The sequence below is a fragment of the Haliotis asinina genome, chromosome 2 (assembly GCF_037392515.1).
Source record: "Haliotis asinina isolate JCU_RB_2024 chromosome 2, JCU_Hal_asi_v2, whole genome shotgun sequence".
In the NCBI taxonomy this organism is placed as follows: Eukaryota; Metazoa; Mollusca; class Gastropoda; order Lepetellida; family Haliotidae; genus Haliotis; species Haliotis asinina.
The window spans coordinates 99,670,642-99,692,645 of record NC_090281.1 but is presented as its reverse complement, the minus strand read 5'-3'; the positions used below and the strand labels follow the sequence as shown (position 1 = coordinate 99,692,645).

At 41.4% G+C, this 22,004-nt stretch overlaps 1 protein-coding gene across 2 annotated transcripts in view; it reads right to left on the bottom strand.

The window, feature by feature from the left end:
* LOC137274692 (enterin neuropeptides-like) overlaps nt 1-21,436 on the bottom strand; it is a 37,511-nt gene extending 16,075 nt beyond the window's left edge. The window contains exon 1 of one of the 2 annotated variants that reach the window (XM_067808034.1): nt 21,258-21,436. The gene's annotated coding sequence lies outside the window, so the exon portion shown is untranslated. Of the gene's footprint in view, nt 1-21,181 lie in introns of both variants that reach the window. The other variant, XM_067808035.1, reaches the window with a different exon arrangement.
* Nucleotides 21,437-22,004: the final 568 nt, after the last annotated feature.

Below are 22,004 nucleotides of genomic sequence, written 5' to 3'. Positions count from 1 at the left end.
AACCACGAATCTTCCTTGCACTACATGTCCTCACTGGGACGATGATGTATTTGTCAATTAGAGAATAATTCTCCACATAGGCAACAACAGCTTTCACGGGACATCATGGGCAATGTATCCCAGAAGCATATCAGACGGAAACCTATCACCATACAACAACTCAGCATTTGGAGCCTGTGTATGAACAGATCGATGTATCCCACAATAATGTCATACACAAGTATCAGGACACAAGAACGGGCCAAAATTTCCTAACATGACAAGATGCCACACGAATCTCAACAGTATAATGGTTAGTAGTGTGTTCCAACAAGAATCTTACCAATGTATCCCAGCTTAATACCCAATAACAGCTCCCAACCGGGATACTCTCTGTTGTGAGAAAGTGGAGTAGGTAATTCATGAAGAAAACACACCACACTCCCCTGTCTGATAGAATGGCCTTACCGCTGCTAATTAGAGTTTAGCTATGTAACTGACCCTGGTGAATCGAACAGAACACGAATTTTGTTTCCAAAAGTCATACATACTGACACAGAGAACATACAGCATATTGATACATATTGAAACTTTAGGATGTTTACAAAAATATTGACAAATTAATTGATACCTAATGGCATTTAACATCTTTCAATGTCGTTGCAATCTCCTGTTTCAATGGGCAGCCAGTGGTGTGAAGTTCTGAATGTAGTTAACCATATAGTAATGAGGTCAGTGTAATAAATACGGTTCTAAAATGCAACTGATGCAATACGCTTGCCACTTGAAAACGATGGAAAATTAAAATCAGCATTTATGGAATATAAACTGTACATAACATAAAGAATATGGTATTTCATGTTCCATTACAACATAACATTGTAGTTCACTTAGATATAAATCTTAACGTTACGGATATTCTGGGGGGATATCTAACTATTTCACTGTAAAATATACCATCTGACTGCAATAACGGTTTTAACTTTAATTATTTATTAATGTTTGACTGCTCTTTTCAGTCGACATCGTATAGCGGTCCTTCAGCGTGTACGAATGTGGACCTGGCCGCCCCATATTTTTGATATTCTATATCATTATTTCTGTATCTGTAGATTTTTTTTTTTGAAAACAATAACTGCTCTTTAACGTACAAAGTGTTTTGCGTAATTTATTTGCATTAATGAACCAGCAGCTGGGTTGTTCTCACTTTCATGGTGGGGATGTCGGGGCACCTTCCATGCTCATTCAACTATTAATTAATGTGTCTCAAAACTGGGAGTTCTCACAAATGGAAGGTCACCCGCAGGTGGTTTGAAATCTGTTCACTGGACCGTAAATGCTTTTGTTTTAAGGCGTCTGCTAGCTGCTTGTCTGTGTAATGGGGTCTTACAATATCCTAATATATCTACAGACCATCCTAACATAACAATGCTAATGTATCTACAGACCATCCTAACATAACAATGCTAATGTATCTACAGACCATCCTAACATAACAATGCTAATGTATCTACAGACCATCCTAACATAACAATGCTAATGTATCTACAGACCATCCTAACATAACAATGCCAATGTATCTACAGACCATCCTAACATAACAATGCTAATGTATCTACAGACCATCCTAACATAACAATGCTAATGTATCTACAGACCATCCTAACATAACAATGCTAATGTATCTACAGACCCTCCTAACATAACAATGCCAATGTATCTACAGACCATCCTAACATAACAATGCTAATGTATCTACAGACCATCCTAACATAACAATGCTAATGTATCTACAGACCATCCTAACATAACAATGCTAATGTATCTACAGACCATCCTAACATAACAATGCTAATGTATCTACAGACTGCATCCTGAACCATCATCCAGAAGAACTCCGGGCGTGTGCATCTCTTGTCTAATATGTATCGACGGCCATCTCCCAAAATAGTAACTAGATAGTATCTCAACAAAGTAACCAGCTCATGTATCTCTTAACTTAGTGCGCTCAAATAGTTATCGCCTAAACGTTTGCGTCAACAGCCATTATCTATGTTTGCAGCACATTAATGACACGTACTGTATACACGTTAATCATACGGTGTGTCTAGCTCGCGTCCAGATGCCATCACCTAGCACATTTACTCCTGCTCTACTGCCGCGACACACACCCGCCATCATGTCCACAAGTCACCTCTATCAGATGTCCTTTCATTGCTACACTATCTCTAAATAAACGGGTAACAGAAGCAGCCATTGTGCTGAGGTTTCAACACTTAATCGTCAATGGATGTATGACAACTGGTGTATCATAGACGGTCCCCGGGGTAACATATTGAATAATGGGTTTGTTTGACAATTGACATATAGGTGACCTCCCTTAATGAACCGCGAGGCATTTGCGACCTGCTAATTGAGTTTCCATGCTGAGATTATCAACATGATGAATGCTGGTGATTCCCTCGGGTGTGTTGTGAGTCTAACAGAGTAGATGGATGGAGATACCAAATAAAGTGCCTATTGTCCCTGTTACCCATCATAAATGTCTCCTCGTATAATGCTAGCGTCGCTAGTTACACACACCTTTCTAATCAGACTGTGTGTTCACCATCAGCAATGCTTTCAGTGGACCTGCGGTAGAATGACTACGGTAATAACAAACTAATGGGATACGAGCAGATCAGGCCACGTGTGGGAATATTTAGCAGAAAACAAAGTGTGTGAAAAAACATGATTATTTTAAGCTTGTCCGATAGAGCCAGACATATGGTCAAAGGTAATATTTCTAGAATCTGTGCAGCAATCTTCACATGACTCTGTCTTGGAAAAATCGACAAGTACAGATCACTTTCACGAAATCGAGATGCGATTCCCTTCACTATTAATAGGATGTACTGTAAACAAAATATCTACAGTTAAGACCAAGAGAGTTGTGTAATGGTAGAAAATCTTCAAACACATACTGTGCGTAAAGGCAAAGCTGTGTCTCTCTGTCATGTTTATACGGCAACTGTCTATCTGCCGTCTCTGGCAGCAATATCAGTGGACAATTAACATTGGCGACAACAAATCCAAACTTGATTTCTGAATGGTGTAGGGGTTGGGGGTGGTATATATGTGTGTGTGTGTGTGTGTGTGTGTGTGTGTGTGTGTGTGTGTGTGTGTGTGTGTGTGTGTGTGTGTGTGTGTGTTATTCCCCTCATTTGAACATGCATGTCTCCCCAACTGAATTTCATTGACATGGTATATAACTTGGATTACGTTCGACCTACAGAGAATGTCTTATTACAGTGTATACGTATCATCTCTATTCTCTGCCAAAGTACAGTAATGTCTTTTTCCCATGTTGTGTGATTATATTGTTTTAATTGCGAATTCGAGTCTAATATTTGAATCCTACACCGTGTGCCTAATGTCATCAAGTTGTTAATACACACAACGTCACATCAAAATTACAATGTAATTACTTATAGATGCTTTGTGCTTGTACATCAGAATCCCGCAAATATTGAGACGAGTGTCATCCGTACTGTCTGCTTGTGTGTCAGGAGACTCGTGCCGGCCACCCTGTCTGCTTGTATGTCAGATAGCCCCGTATGTCATGTAGACTGTACGTCAGAGTGTCCCGTAAGTCAAGATGACTAGTGTCATCCGTAAGGTGTATCTGTGTGCTTGTACGTCAGAGAGTCCCGTAAGTCCCGGCCGTCCTATCTCTACACTGATGATAGTTCTAATGAGTGTTAATTACATGAAAGTCAGACAGATGTAATATGTAAGCTACCGAAGATAAAGTAAAACTTTATCTTTCCCAAAAGAAATAGTCTTACATAGCACATAGTCTTCGGATTTAATGACGGCAGTGTGATGTTTCGGGCAGTTCAATAAACTGTGCGATCAAAAGGGTTCATTGCATTTATCATAAACCTTCGGAACTATTAAGTTCAATAGCAACGAACACCCCGAACTTTCATTGCCTGTCCCGACTGTTATTACCACGTGTACATTGCGGCGTGATACGCATGTCCCGCCAGGTTTCCCTCTAACAGAACCTGTTTGAGCGTTGTTTATTGCAAACTACCGGAGTAATATGACACTGTATTTGCTGCGCCCTAACAAGTTGCAATGGGAGAAGTCAGATATGTTGCCGACATTTAAAACCGGTTTAAGTAATAGGCCATGTTTCAGTTTCAACCCAACAAACGACTTGATAGCTACTTATAGTTGTCAGTACAGACTGGATCATCATGCTGCGTCCACAGCAACTCGACTACTGATCGTTACATGAAATCTGCCCGAAACCATCAGTCTGATGATCCTGAATCAAGTACAGATGAAACAGGCATCAACATTTGTAAAACTGTTGCAATGGATAAGCTTGCGGGATCGTTTATTGTGACGTTCAATGAATTAATATTTGCAAAGTATCATCTAGTTTCTATATGAGCATAACGCTTGAAAAGGCGGCCATGTTAATGTGGGTAGCTGTAGGTTGCATACAGTATCCAGCGTTAGCTCACTTACAATGTCTCAACAGCAATATGTTATGTGTCCTATGCTGTATTTACAGGTTTAGTAAAACTGCATGCTAAACAACGTTTAGCAAAGTCACAAAGAATGTCACCTAAACGCATGTCTAGACACAATTAACATTCTCCAGACCAATATCCAAAGCAATCTTCAAACATTTAAATTATCTAGCAAAAGAACCAGGACTTGTCGGATACAGTGTCCTTAACTGCTTCAGCATGTGGGGATGCAAGCCAGGCTAGTGTATAGTGTATTGAAATTCCTGGTACATTTAGTCTATGTGTTAGAGGCGATTACAATCACGGAATCCTTAAAGGTCAGAGGAAGACTTCAGTTCCATTCTGTTGCCGATCCTTAGCGCTGGAAAGATTTCAGTACTTTAGGTTAATTTCCCTACTTTGACACACAAAGTCAATTTTACGCAGCACGTTTCATGAAACAGAATATCTTTAGATCACAGAGTGTTACAGGTATCAATAATGAAATCGCGTTTTATCAACATGGCTTCCTGGTGTCCCGGATGTGCAGACAAAGTGGGCAAATTCTTGGCAGCATTTGTGTAATACAGAACGTATGAAGTGCAGGACCGGACCGATATATCGATGTTCTACAATACACACTGGTACATTAGGGACTTAAAACCTGCGTTATAGTCTCTTCGTAAACTCCTAACAGGTCTTAAGAAAGGATACCTGAACCTCGACAATATGATATGATATGATATAGGATAGTTATATAGCGCACATATCCACGCACTAGTGCATGCGCAAGGCGATGGAATACGAATACTGTGCCAGGATGACATAAACACTGGCTGCCAGGGTGTTGTGACACAATCGTTTAGGGCCCCATTCATATCGCACACCAAACGTTTCAGCAAACAAACATATAGTACAGAACTTGTATCTGCCAATGATGAAAATGAATGTGTGTTTCAAACATCGCCCTGAAACTACTGGGAGATATGGAGAGGTGAGGGGTAAATCTGATGTGTCACGGGTCTGGCAGTGGTATGCAAACAATCGTATTCGGAGCCAGTCCAGATTCGACTGAACATTCCATCCTGGCCTGCTCAAGGGACCTAACTCTTCAAAGCTGTTACGATGGTTTAGACGACTGAGCCACCCACCCAACAAGTAATTTGTAAACATGGTTTCTGTTCCTGGAAATGTTTGTAACGCATGTGTTTTAAGATGAGTTCTAATAATGGCGGTTGAGAGAAGTGGTTGGGTGAACCCTTAAAATGGTGAACACGACAATGTTCTTTTTTCCTGAGTCACCAAATGTTAAAGGCAATAAATGTTGTTATATCCTAAAGCAACAAATACTTAAAAATAACTGTATTTTATTTTATTTTATTTTATTTTATTTTATTTTTTGAAAAAAAGACGACGAATGCTGTCATTTCCTGATCCACCAAATGTTTGAAGACGATAACTGGTTATATTCCCTATACCATCAAATGTTTAAAGACGATAACTGGTTATATTTCCTGAACTAGTAAATGTTTAAAGACGATAACTGGTTATATTCCCTAAACCATCAAATGTTTAAAGACGATAACTGTTGGTATTTCCTAAACCATCAAATGTTTAAAGACGATAACTGTTATTTCCTAAACGATCAAATGGTTAAAGACAATAACTGTTGTTATTTCCTAAACCATCAAATGTTTAAAGACGGTAACTGTTGATATTTCCTGAACTACCTTGTTATGGAAGACCTCCAATGACTACTAACATGCTCTCTGGCGGAACCCTCTCCGTCTTCAATGACCAGAACGGATGAGAATGTGAAGATGATTTAATACATTACTGAGTAGCAGCCCGACAGTACAGCCCTTTTATCCAATCCCTTGCATTTCAGTCGTTTATTACGGTTAAGGTCAGATTGGTGTTCGGCCACTTAGAATATTGACCAGAGTGTGTACTGTGACCCTTGCGAATCTAATCTTTACCCCAGGTCAGCAAATCATCTGACATACAAAATGATCATTGCTGCCAATGTCACATCTGCCAGAGTGCTTGACAGAACCTTTACATTGTCTGCAGCCATTGTGTGGCAAATATAGCTATATGCTCCATGAACAGAAGAAGTCATAACCAGCAGACCTGATGCAGTCTATAGCGAGATATGCCGCCTGGTAGAAATTACCACGACAGAATATTCACCCTTTGGTCATGATTGGATTCAATGACAGTAATAAAGCCATAATCAAATCACAATGGCAAAATGAGAGCAAATAAAGAGCGCACGAGGAACACGGGCCCGCCTGTGTTGTGGATTATGGACAAGAATTGTCCTATATGATCGTGGCTGAGACATTGTGATTACCATAACCACTCACTGGAGATTGTGTGTTCTTAGTACAAGAAAAGTCAGCGGAAACCTGGGTCGCTTTAATAACTGTCCAAATAGAGATGTCCTTCAGAATTATTTCTAAAGCTTCTTCTCAGTGCGACATAATGGCGAGGACGTCATAGTGAACTTTAAGGAATTTACTAGAGTAAACAATCATATGCATGTTTTATAGATAGTTTCAGTCTCAGTGATGGTTTCAAATAGACCACAGTGTCAGTGTTTTTCATGGCGTTTGTGTAAAGGTAGTTCATTTTTCAAACACCTTCAGAGCCCATGGTTAAGTATTCAACAATACAATACGTGACTTCATTTCCACATCATTCGAAGACGTGATATCGTCCCTATGCGACAACAGTTGCCGAGTGGGGAATGCTCTAGTACTAAAATGATCACAAATACACTGGCGGCAGATCACGATGATTGAATTCGTATTTGCCACAGTGAACACTCACAGCACTTTGTCACTTTACTGCCTGGAATACTGTGGATGAGCCCTATCACACATAGTAATATTGGTAGGTGTTCGACTGGATGCAACCTATCCGAGACTAGATCAAAACCAGGGCAGAACACGAATTACCGCCATGGACTGTCATCCAAATCTGCAACAGCTTTGTCATTGTCCTGTCCGACTCAGTATGCAATCGACACTATGATAATTACAACGACTGGTAACTATTTCAACACACCAGTCAATAGTTTTCTTGGACTCGCTTCCTGGTTTTATCGGAAATTGACAACAGTGGTCCCCTGTCTAATGAAGCCATACAGCCCGCGATCAGTCGGGGGCAACCAAATGGCATTTTCCTCTTCTCCCAGGCAAAGTTAAGTATGAGCTTCAAAGATACCGTTGGTGCAGTCGAGCTGTGATTACGGAGGGTGATAGTTTTTCCCATATAGTACGTTTACGAGATTTGTTAATGACACATATGTAACATGAGATGTCATTTTGTATGGATAGACAAGGAAGACGAAGATGAAACGTACTGGTATACGTCTTTAAAGTCTGACAAAGCACGACCCCATTCCACTCGGATTAGATTACACACAGCATTATCTAATTTCAGATTAAAATACACGCGTTAATGGAACATTCCATAAAGAACTGGCTTAAACTAGATCCAACCTGAAGTCATAATGTACGTTATGAATGTTTCATGTTCTATGCTGCATTATCTTTGTGTTTATCCCTGTTGAGCGGAGCTGTTTTACCTTTGCGTTTATCCCTGTTGAGCGGAGCTGTTTTACCTTTGTGTTTATCCCTGTTGAGCGGAGCTGTTTTACCTTTGCGTTTATCCCTGTTGAGCGGAGCTGTTTTACCTTTGTGTTTATCCCTGTTGAGCGGAGCTGTTTTACCTTTGCGTTTATCCCTGTTGAGCGGAGCTGTTTTACCTTTGTGTTTATCCCTGTTGAGCGGAGCTGTTTTACCTTTGCGTTTATCCCTGTTGGGCAGAGCTGTTTTGCCTTTGTGTTTATCCCTGTTGAGCGGAGCTGTTTTACCTTTGTGTTTATCCCTGTTGAGCGGAGCTGTTTTACCTTTGCGTTTATCCCTGTTGAGCGGAGCTGTTTTACCTTTGCGTTTATCCCTGTTGAGCGGAGCTGTTTTACCTTTGCGTTTATCCCTGTTGAGCGGAGCTGTTTTACCTTTGCGTTTATCCCTGTTGAGCGGAGCTGTTTTACCTTTGCGTTTATCCCTGTTGAGCGGAGCTGTTTTACCTTTGCGTTTATCCCTGTTGAGCGGAGCTGTTTTACCTTTGCGTTTATCCCTGTTGGGCAGAGATACTTTATATTTGTGTTTATCCCTGTTGAGCAACAACTCCTTTATCTTATCCCTGTTGGACAGAACTGCATTTTCTTCGCGTATATCCCTGTTGGATAGAGTTAACCTTTTCAAAGTGTTTATCCCTACTGGGAAGAATTACCGTTTTCATGGTGTTTATCTCTGTTGCTTTATTGATGTGAGCATCTGTTGCGCCAGCTCATCCACTGTCGACCTGTCACATAGCACAAACCGCGCGTTTGCAGTACAGGTATATATGTTGCTGGGTATACTGATTTATCACAAATACTTCCTGCAACTTAAATGATTATGAGATGAATAATTTCACTAGTTGTCTTTCAACAGTTGTCTTCAGTGTTTCACTAGGTAATGTTAGCAGTTGTACACCTCGGTGTGTGTCAACGCCTACTTACTTTCACTAAATATAAACTAGCGCCCAAACCGAACGCCACCAAATATTATTTTTCTGGTCTAAAATAAAACAAAAGCCAATTATGGTAACGTTAAATTCTTATTTCAAAAAGCAATCATTCGGCAACACTATTTAATGGATAACAAAAATCTAATGGCACATGAATGACACTGAAGTGCATGATCAAGTATTCGTTCACCAACGCAGAATCGATTTGGAGCTTTCTGACTAGCACATATCAATACCGGATGTGGCCAACCCAAGAAGTCATTCCGACGTCATTCCTTTAGCTGGGCAGCTGCCAAAGCAATCCTTGTCAATGGCTGATTTGGCGTTTCCGAGTACGACGTCCCAGGTATTCCTAAAGATGCTCACTTGGGGACAGATTTTGAAGAGCTGGAACTTGCTTTGGTCACCAAAATTCACTCTTCACTAGGTTTGGCTGTTGCCATTGTGGCACAATCCTGGTTCATCGCACGTCGGTGTTGGCATGTCAACATCATGTCCTTGAAAGGTCGCTAGGCACAGAGACCATCATGCCGGAGTCGTCAGGCCAAAGTCTCTCTGCTGACTGGATGACCAAGGATGGTGTCGCTTGATGACGTCACAGTGACGTTTCGATTCCTCAGGCGAAACACGAATGAATATAGGACAGTCATCTCGTTTGGTAGTGATCTTCGGTCTAACGATCTTTTCCCTGTCTGTAGTCCTGCCAGTCTATCGTAGACGTATGGCAAGTCTGTCGAGGTGGACTGGTAGCATCCCATGGTGGTGGCCGCATGCTCTTGTGTTGCTCCCACCTGTAGCATACCGATTGCTCTCTCTCTCTCTCTCTGCTCTGCTGTTAAAGTAGGCATGTTCCCGGTTGTCAATCGCTTATCATGATGTATGAGAATATACCTGATCAGCTGTTATACCCTAATTTGGCACGGGTACCATTTGGCACAATTTCCATTTTACGCGTGTAAGTCCTTTTTTCACAATATATGAAATGCAAGTGTAAGAGTTCACTGGGCATTGACAAGCTGTGTTCGAGGGATGTGTTTTAGCTGTTTTCAGTCAGAAAGGCTATTATTTTGGCAATTTACAATCATGTTTATTTGGGTGGCGTTTCTTTTGGACGCAAGTTTACATGTTATGGCTAGATAAGGCCTCAGCCAATCCCGACTTTATATTTTCGTTTCCGACAAAAAGGCCATTTCTGAAGACATGTTCACCAACTGTCTATGTTGCCGTATGATCTGTTCTACATCAAACACATCTGCTGGTAATTAGTGTCGCTGGTAAAAATATCAAGACAGAAACTGTGAAAAAAACCTGATAAATGGTACGCAAGTGATTACTCAGACAGGTAATGAGAACTCAAGACTTCTGGGTGGAGGGTAAAGCGTGACTACCAACAGCAATGCTATGATTAACACCGAGTGCTGATAATTACTTCCTGCTGGGACCCGCGTGCCTCATTATACCACAAGGCGTGTTTCAGCGGGACAGGAAGCTCCACGTCCACGAACATTTCCTGAACAGTTCACGCCAACTCAACCGTACTCTTCTTGCACGTGCACAACCTACAGACAAACGACTTAAAGATTCACAGAAACACATTTGCCTTATAAAACTCGGCTTTTAAAGCTTTGTTGAGAGTTGTAATGACGTGGTAGTTTTGTACATGTTACATGTGTTCAATAATCTTCTTTTGGATCAACACTTTCAGAGGAACGTGAGTTGGTGTTTCCAAAAACTACAAATGCAAAGGAAACAACATACTGATTATCAAAGGCAAAGGAAAAAACATACCGATTATCAAAGGCAAAGGAAACAACATACTGATTATCAAAGGCAAAGGAAACAACATACCGATTATCAAAGGCAAAGGAAACAACATACTGATTATCAAAGGCAAAGGAAACAACATACTGATTATCAAAGGCAAAGGAAACAAATTTCCAAACGAGACTTAAATAAGATGAAAAATAGATGGTGGAAATATCGGTGGTAATAATCATCAGTCGTTGAATGATCATTCTGCAGATGTGTACATCTCGTAATTAGGATCTCAACACAATAGTTAAATTATTAACTTGCCGGATATTTGCAGTCTAATAGTGACACACAGGAGAGGAAATTGTTCCCACCCCGCCTCGCCATCTCGGACATGATAACCACCGTTAAGGTGTTAGTTCACGTAGGTGAAGATATGATGACACATGTGTGAAGACTTTACTACCCTTGCAAAGATACCCTTATAGTCGCAGGAGGGTTGTCTTAAAGAGTTGTATCTACTGACGTCCTCCTGTGTTCGCCAACACATTACATCATCGAACACATCTAAACTCCAGTTTCCTTTTCCATAAATCAATGTCCCAAACATGTTACCTGTTTGAAATATATATTGCCAAGATGAACAATACGAGTGTATGTTTCAGGTTGTGATGAAGTATTAATACCGTCAGAAACATGTGGAGGAATGGCACTGAGATGAACAACAATCTATATACAACTATATAAGTTTCAATGTGCAGCCATATCATAGGTCCAGTGTCTTCTTTCAGTCCTCCCAAGTCAGTGGAAATATAATGTTGACTAAGGTCCCTGTATCTTTTGCAAATATGTCACCTCCCGCATCGTTAGTGGTGCATAGTTCAAGCAATTACATTTTCAGAATTGTAAAATATCAGGAAATGTCGAGTTGAGTATTATGTTTAAATATTTTATTACCTTTCTTCATTGCTAAGCAACAGTATCGAATTCTTGCTCTTCCAGATTCTGGACACTGTAAGTTTTCTTCCAGAAACTCCAGTGTGAGTACAATTTGCTGGATACATGGATTCAACCATTATTATCTATTTCTGTAGGCTGCCATTACTATCTCCTGCTAAGCAGCTGTATAGTGGATTTGGCAGACTTAACGAGACGTATTGTTGCCTTTAGGGGCCTTAAATGTCATGTAAATGATTCAGTGTCATGTAAATGTAAAGAAACCTGCAATCAAGACTTCCTAAAATCTCAACATCTGCGCCAAATGACGATTACGACATCACAGGTGATTTCAGGGGTTAAAGTGCAAGCTTCAGATGAAGGTGTACATTGACTGTGATAACCCTTTGGTGATGTAACGATATTGCAAGCATGTGAACCTATCTTGTTAGCACATAAACCAGTGCCAGTATGAATATTATCGTAATCAATATCATTCCAGTCAGTAAAACAATTAAGCCTTGCCCTGGAGCAGGATGAGAGACAATTAATATTGTGGAGCTAAATAGAATACGCAACCTACGGCTAGTTGCTCCCAATTGCACACTGGCCATATGAATTTCTACAATTGTGTTAATCAATCGAGTCAAAGCGGGCAATAATCAGCGAGCGTAAACTTGCCACGAGATACAACTACTTCCCTCGCAATTGTGCTGAATTATTGATAGATATTGTCAGATTACTTCAAGCAGATCTGTGCGGTGTGGGATATCGGGTCCCTTGACTCGGCTTCTTGCCCACCTTAAGAACCTCAGTTGACCCTTATTTGCGGGTGATGTATTAGTGTTGAATAATGAATTGCCGATCAGTTACGCTGGACATAAGATGACATCGACTAATAGCGCCGTGAAACAGCGCTTACATGCAACATACACAGCCAACATCGGATATTTGTGCAACGTAGTGAGGCGAGCACACGAAATACGTAACCTGCACCAGCTCTTCTCACAACACAACAGGACTTACACACACAATACGTAACCTGCACCAGCTCTTCTCACAACACAACAGGGCTTATACACAGAATACGTAGCCTGCATTAGCTCGTCTCACAACGCAACAGAGCTACCACACACAATACGTAGCCTGCATTAGCGCTTATCACAGCGCGACAGGGTTTACACTCAAAATACGCAGCCTTCATCATCCAACGTCACAGCACATCAGGGCTTACTAACACAATACGTAGCCTGCATCAGCTCTTCTCGCAACGCAACACAACAAGGCTTATACACAAATTACGTAGAGGGCAGCATCACTTCTTACAGGAACAGGGTTTACACACACGATATAAGAAGAATAAAATATGATTCCGTAACGAGAGTCTCCTAAAACAAATCGGCTTAAAAGCAAAGAGCAAACATTTGTCTGATGTTTGTTGTGGTTCCTGAAGGGTCTTAGAGTGTTGATGTCACTCAAGGGACGTGTGTTTATACATTAAGTGTACAGTTGGACGTGTCGGTTCCAGTCACAATTGTTGAGATTACAAGGTTTACATACCATGCACCAGCAACATACGTGAGGATTACAATAGCTGTACAGGAAAGAATCGTTAGTTGAGGACAAGGAGCGTGGAGAACACGATTTAGTTGTTCGCATTATCTGATTGGGTTGCAGTAATATTTAACACTAGCTACTGAAACCTTCACTGGAAAGTATTGTGTGTCAAATTGGAGCTTTCAAAATATGAAATATAATTGATGGTGTTATTCTATAAACAATTATTATTATTATTATTATTATTGGAGCTACTTTGAAGCATGCGTGTTGTTTCGCGAACATTTGTAGTCATCACTATTTCCTGGTGATTCAAGAGGATCCCAGTACCACCTCATCCACCCGATCTCCGTTTTTCTGCATCCAGCATAGGTTTCTCAGGTTCATAATCTCACCACACGAAAGGTCAAACGAGATAAGTTGTGGAGCTACATTGTTATTTTCACCGGTGATGAATGGTATTTGCATATGGAATATTTGAAGAACGTCATGTCTTCTCAGTTCCGCTGAACACCGTTTTCTCTGTGTACAAACTGCTTTTACATTCATACGTGTAAAGTATTAACATGTCAGAGAAAACTTTACAGTTATGATATTACCATGTTGACATACGACAATGCTCATGAATATTGCAGGAAGTAACATTTTCCACGTAACACGTCATTGTACCCGTATGTAATGGCGCCTGCGTACTGCTCTGAGATACCCTATAGAGAAGTCACCTGACGCCCCTGGTTAAAGATGTATCTTCAATAATAGATTCAAGGTAAGTTCCCTATCTATGTCAGGTGTCTGTTGCATGACTTGCATGACGCCCTGCTTCGAGTCACTACAGCGTTCTATCATAATGTAAGTCTAATTGTCAAGGTCATCAGTCCTTACTAACTGGCTTTATGCATTTGCACACAATCCGAACATCCCTCGAGACAGTTGGCTATAGAGTACAGAAACGATGCTCGTTTGTCACGTTGAGTTCTAGACTGATCTACATCCGTAAGATGAGCCGCCCAAGGATGTGTTCTTCATCTTCTTCCCAGGGATGGGCGATAGTTTAGTAGGTGAGGTGAGACTACGGCCTGACCACCAACATCCTGCGCACCCCAGGGTATGCAGACTCCCAGCAACAGCAGAACGTCACCAGACTAGGAAGTGCTTTGCTAGTTGTTCTTTCAGTAACGTTTCCTGTATTTCATGGCGTGTCAGCTAAATGTTGAGGGGCATTGATGCGGATGTCATTTGCTTTGCACCTGGGCTAAACACCTAATCATTATAAGGACGAAACGGTGAGTTGAACCGATGATCCGCGGATCCTTCTTCCACAAAGGACGCAACCGAACGCAGCGAAGTACGGCGTCGTCGATAAGATTGCTTACCCATGCACCTTACAGAAACAAAAGAGGTCGTTTAGCACTTTCGTCATCACGCCCACGGTATGCCCAGTACATCACACCGCTGGAGCTGAGCATGCGGAAACACTTGGGTTTAGTTATGCTAGTATCTGTATAATTACGAACAAATCTCACAGGATCTCTGAATTCAACTGATCCGCTGTCTTAATTGACATATTGACATGTTAAGTAAGTAGGTTTTCGGTAAACAGATAGTATTCATTACGTACGCTCAAACCTCTGCAGTATCTTCATCCATTAAAATGTGACAGGCTGAGAAGGAAGACGTCTGTAAACTTTCAGATTGCCTCCAGCATAAAAATATACGTCAAAGTACAAATAAATATTTTGCTTCAGTACAATTGGTTCGTTGTGTAAGATAAATAGAAAGGTTAATATAGTTATATCACTTCTTTCCTTGGACACAAATGAATTTAGATTAAATATGCATAAGATGTGAACTTGTTGATATTGACACTAAGTGTAATTCAGCTTGTTCCTTGTCATATACTTTCCTGCTTTGGAATGTTGAAAATCATCCACTGAAATTTTCATTTTTATATAGCCTGTGCTCAACATTTATGTGAGCGGTCAAAGAACATTTTGAATTGTCAATACTGAAACAGATGTGAATCAGGACGGAGGGCACTAATCAAATTGTGGAGCCAATCTAATGAAATCGTCCTGGTGTTGAATCAATGTATGATCCTTAGGGATGAAAATACACGAACATCTAGCGAAACGTAAATCGATTTTGGGAATGCTGCATATTCTTGGATCAGTTTTAGAAGACATATCTCCATCAAACAAAATTAACCTTCTCAATATTCAAGCAGGCTCCGTCGGTGTAGGAAATTTGATTTCCTTATATAAGTTCCAAACTTATTAATATTATTTCGAAGAATCTTAGAGATATAAAATGGTCCTGCTTCGGATTATTCAATATAATAGGGTGGAATTTGGATAAGCAGGACTAACAGAAAAATCTCAAGTCAAATTATTTGTGTTTTTGTATCTATATATATTTTTTGCACGCTGAAACAAACAACACTGCAGCCATATGACGGCTGTTTGTAGATAATGTTGTCGTAAATAGACACTTCAGTCATTGACATCATGAGTTTCGACTGACGACTTAATGAGTTGTCTTGGGTGATATTCTCGTTAAGCTGAGACCATGTAACATATGCCACGTCACACCAACAGGATGAGGTTAGGGTGCTTCTGACAGCTTCAGGCTGTGTGAAGTGGTGCGGGTGTAGCATGTCTGCAAGCACGGGTACGGTACGGCACAGATTCATCTGGGTAGGTTTCTCGAAGGGGCAACGTACCCAGCATAAAATGAATTAAGACACAGAAGAGCTCCTCTAAAGGCGGTGTTTTCCATTCCCACTGTACCTGGTATGTACCTGGGATATACCTGGGATATACCTACACGTACACGTTATAGTAAGTCATGTGTACGTCATGCATTGCTCGTACCTGTCCCAAACCTGCAAGACTTAAAAGCAATTTCACCAAACAGAAAGATTCATAGGGGGTGTACATGTATGTAAGGTGTGAAGACTCGTGGCTAGTGGCCGGTAGATCCAGTGTGGTCTCGTCTTAATGGGGCGGTCGGGTAGCCCAGTGGCGTTCGCTCGTCACGCCGAAAATACGAGTTCGATTTCCCCACATTAGTACATTTCGTAAAGCCCATCTCTGGATTGATAGTGCTGGAATATCGTGATTACACCATCCAACAAAATTTATGACATTCAGACAGAAACGAGAATGGTAAATCTTGAAAGCATATCTATGCTGTTACTTGATTTATTAACGCAAACGAAGATCCCCTAAATTAAATAATTCAAATCAAAATTTATGTTTGATGCGGCACAGCGCTATATATTTGTAGCAAGTGTCGGAACTCGCCCAATAACAATGAAGCTTTTATTTTACAGAACAAGTGATGAGTGAGTAAGGTTTCACTCCACATTTAGCAATATTCTAGTAACATAGGGGCGCCATACATTGCACCCTTGTAGGGAATCGAACCCATATCATCGGCCTGACGCAGGGAAAATGAATGCCGTATGACATCATACTGGACACGTATTGGACACGTACTGGACACGTATTGGACACGTATTGGATGCTGACTGCCTACTGACTGGCCGCTACAAGGGATCACAGCAAAGCCTGCATCTGTGAAATCCCCTTAATGATGCTATCTACTGCATTTATCTCCTTATAGCTATATAATCATCCGACATGAGGGATCATATTGCCAGTTAAAATCCCCATGATAGCTGGGCTTGTGTTTGGGTGGCCTGATGTATTGTAGGCTTTTACTTGCAGATAATGTTATAACATATCTACAGGAACAGTCCACGGCGTGTCTGTGTGTTGCTTACCGTCGGCGAGGCCTACAGAAAGAAGCGTATACGCACAGCGACAAAACCTCAACATCGAAATCGCTGCATAAATAAAACGGAAAAGTACTACGTTTGCTTTGCTTTGGGGCACCATGACGTATTAATGACTCGGTTTGTTGAATTAGACTATTTATAACAAAGGGTTCTACACTCACTATGTGTGGTCCGAAACGTGGTTAAGATATCAGAGACGGTGATATGACGAGGGTTCAAGAACTGGGGTAGTGAAGCACACCAGTGACAAGGGCTGGTTGACGAAACAGAGTAACTTCCGACTTGATTGGTGAATTGGAGCTTAGTCTCGCGTTCAAGATGATAGCCCTAAGCACTACCTTTTCGGTTTAAAACATTTGAACTGTAAAGGCGTTTAAACATGCGCCTATTTGACCGATATTTACCCTTGAAATGTAACACAAAATACATGTATTCTGATAAGCACAACATGTTTGGAATTGAAAGATGTTTAATTAAACTGCACAATATCAGAGTGAGTGAGTGACGTTAGTTTTACGCCGCACTCAGCAATATCCCAGCTATATGACGGCGGTCTGTAAATAATCGTGTCTGGACCAGACAATCCAGTGATCAACAACATGAACATCGATCTACGCAACTGGGAACCGATGACATGTGTCAACCAAGTCAGCGAGCCTGACCACCCGATCCCGTAAGTCGCCTCAGCATGGGTTGCTGAAGGCCTATTCTAACCCGGCACCTTCACGGGTAGCACAATATCGGAAGTGAAAAATGTACAGTATGATATATACTGAAATTTGATGTGCAAATCAGATTGCATAGTATGTACTGTATTTTGATTACATGTAAGAATAACGAATGTACTTCAAGGACGTACGCTTTAGAATACCAATCTGCACATCACTCCGACCCGATACACCCCGAGCTGACATAATCTCCTGTAATCTCCTAACGCACCCGGGATGGAAACAAGCACCAGCTCCTAACAGGCACAGACCCACAACACACGAGGGCAAATGCGGGTGGAAGTAAGACGACAATAACTTGGACAATCGCCCAGGAAAATCGCTTGCGTGGAAATATGGCAACAATAGTGAGGACAATCTCGGAACGGAAGTAAAGCGACAAGAGTGTGGACAATCGCGGGGGCGGAAGTGAGGCGACAATAGAGGTGGCAAAAGCCAGGGTTTAAGTAAGAAGACAATAGTGTGGACAGTCGCAAGAAGGAAGTGGTGGAAGAGGGCCAACAATACAAGTATGGACAATCGCGGGGGTGGAGGACAAGCGACAGTAGAAGTATGGACAATCGCGGGGGTGGAAGACAGGCGACAGTAGAAGTATGGACAATCGCGGGGGTGGATGACATGCGGTAATACAAGTATGGACAATCGCGGGGGTGGAAGACAGGCTGTAATAGAAGTATGGACAATCGCGGGGGTGGAAGACAGGCGGTAATAGAAGTATGGACAATCGCGGGGGTGGAAGACAGGCGACACCAAACAAACAAACAACACACAGTAATCAGTAAATAACAGCGACATGGACCATACGAAACAAATGCACGAAAATATGGATAAGAGGAAAATCGGTGAGAGGCATTGTTGAGTACCAGGTGAGAAGCGGCCACACTGTCACTCAAATGGTGAAATGCACGACAGTGTGGTCGGGTAAGGAAGCGGCAGAGTGACGTGGGAGGGACAGTGTAGCGAGCGTAGAGTACGGTTGTTTTATGGGATGAAAGTATAATGTTATTGAGATAACTGCAAAGAAAGAAACCATTGTATTGGTCAATAAAGACGCTTCCTCTCGATAAAATCAATGTTTCTCTATCACGCATTACTGTTGAAATTACTTTGAAAATTAAAGAACTACACTTTCTCATCAATCTGCCAACCGTCGAGTGTGGCGCACTAGCGTACTAGTGTATTGTCAAGCATTGCCGTTATTTAGACCTCTGAAAGACGGCACGCTCTCAATCCTCGCCATGAGTAACTGAAAAAAATGCTTCAAGTGAAAACACAACGTCACTAACACGTACAAATGTCCTGCCTTGTACCAGGTGCTAACAACCTGCGAAATGCCACGTCTTGAACACACCGCCAGCACTTGGACTTCAAACACACATCAAAGATGAGAATCGTTTATAATCAGCAGAGATCTTATATCGAATCCGCATTTCCTATATCTATATGGGACGAGGGGCATCGAGGGATTCACAGAACATTTTACATGAAACATTATTTAGAGTGAACGACATCTTTTGAAGTTCTTCACGAGTCGGGCATTTTATAAAAGAACTATTTACATCTGGGTGTTTTCCTAAAAAGGTTGCATATATTGCTCTTTAAGATATGACGAAATAGACAAGTGTTTCTTGGGTTAAGTTTCTCAAGCTTGTATATATACATGTGTATAGGTGTCGAAGAAGAACGATTGCACCACATGTGATCGTGTCTCGCGTTTAACACCATCCAGAGACCTGCATAGCAGATACTTCATTGAAATGGTCTCATTATGTGCGCGAAGAACAGCCATCGAAGACCATTTGAAACATGCTGTTGTAACTATGTTTGACAGTTTACTGCGCTAATCCATAGCTCTCCTGGAGTGACTGTCTCACACAATGAAATCAATAAGACATCGCCAACAGTTCCACCTTACAGGCCAAGCGTGGTGCTTACGCCGCAGCCTGCCGTGTAATAAGCATGGCGAGAGTGAACAGAGACATGTGTCGTGTGCCTCTAGTACCATCCGGAACGTCTTTAAGTTTCTTACAGCTAAGCTATCTTCCCCGTGAACCATATTTGCCTTCATGCCTACAAAACTAAGTAAACTACATGCGGTAAGTCCTGAAACAAATTATTTTCTGCATCAAAAATGAACACACATATATGCTATGTTTCCTACATGTAGGTTGAACGTTATGCCGTGTATCTTAATACGTGAAAACGAGCGCCTAATTGGTCATACAGTAGAAACAGTTGGCCACATGTGTTCTCTGATTAGGCGAGATGCCACGCAGTGGACCTCAGTAACCCACGCCAGCCGCTATGATACACTAAGTATTATTTCTGTAACTCTCATACGTGCACGATTAATCGGAGATCGTGACCAATTTGTCCTCCAGAAGTAGTTACGATTTGTTAAGGAAAAGAGCATCAGAGATTTAGTTCAACGGATTGTAGCTTATGGTGTTGTTCTTCCCAACATATTTCATGTCTTTGCGTTTTGCAACATAGGCGCTTCGATGACTACATCAAGTTACGAAATTAAGAAAATTAACGGTTTAACCCTCCAGAGAAAGAGGACTCCATGTACTAGCAATGTACACTCGTTCCGAAGAAAACTACCAAAACAAGAAGCGGCTGTACAAACGAAATATGGACTCCGATCCCCTCATGGTCACTAAGTCCAATCCAGTGAGCTTATCCAGTTTCTAGATCCCACTCACGTCGACTAACGAGCTACCTTCAGACAAACACATACTTTGACAGCAAGACGGAGCTCATGTTTGTAAAATTATACATTTTCATTCCAAGACAATTTGATATTCAATGGAAATTGAGAACAGAAGCAGTGTTCTTTTTGAAATATCGAGCATGAAACAATCGTAAATTGCACTTCCAATTAAATTCTGATTGTTTGGCAACCTATTAAACCAGAGACGAGAACTAATATTTCATCTTAAACATACCTTAATGACGATTTGTATTTAACGCAGGGAACGAAACGAGAGGATTGTAACATACAGGCCAAATTAGTGTAAATTCCCAATCATGTTCGACTTACCATGACTGATATATCAAACAACAAATCCATGATCGACATCCTTGGAAGTCAGTGTTTCTCTACTTTGTGGCATAACGATAAAACAGTAACGTTCGGCCGCATCCTAACGAAACGATGCTTTTCTTGCTTGAATAACCTCAAATAATTTAGAATGTTCTACGTTTATGTAAATATACACATTCAGTTCTAACATTTTACGAGATTACAAAAATATTTTCTATTCAACGTTATAATTCAAATGCATCGCTAACAATATAAGTATCCGTAGAGAATCCTGAAAGCCATGTGATATACTCACAAAGAAGCGAGAGAGTATTCGCCCAGCGCTACCATAGATCACCGAGCTAATGCTGGATGGAAGAAAGGTTCCCTACCTGATGTGTGTTGGAGTCGGTCTGAGGAGGGAATGGACGAGTCAGGATCTTACCCGTGGTTTATAAAACTTTCCTCAACCCTTGGAGGCGTAAGAGTCGGAAACAAATGCTAATGTTATGATCACGTGGCCTCGCGTCAGAGAGAAAGCCACCGTCCCATGTTCCGCTCGCTCTCCTTGGACGACAGACACAAAGCGAGTCCGCCAGTGTCATAATACACATTGCCAGGGACACAGACTGAAAGCATCGTGTTTGGGTTCATAATACTTTAATAATGTGTTCATTTTCGGACAATAATGGCACTGGTTTTGATGGCTGGTTTGGTGGAACAGCTCCGATTAATGAATACAATTGTCGTGGCTTTCTTCCACTACAATTTCGTTTAGGACACAATCTGGGTTGGGTTTCTAGTTGGCGGTATCCTTCAGTGGAAACGGTTTGTGTAATGGCTTTTCATTAGTCTACAACATAGCAGGACGGTCCACAACGGTGCTGGGAGGCTGCTGTCCTGGGACTTGGTCTTCCCGGTGATTTGTCGATCGCTTGTGCTGAGAGGTAACAGTGGGTGCGTGTATCGGGCCATCAACGGGAGACTTGGTAATTGTTGCTGGTCTGTAACCTGTTAGAGGGTTAACAAGCTCAGTTGCCATTTGTGTCGTGTATGATATTTTGTGTAATGGGGATTGGTGCAGCATCATTGATCTTACTGTAGGTGGATAGTTTCATGGGGTAGGAGGAATGTCAATA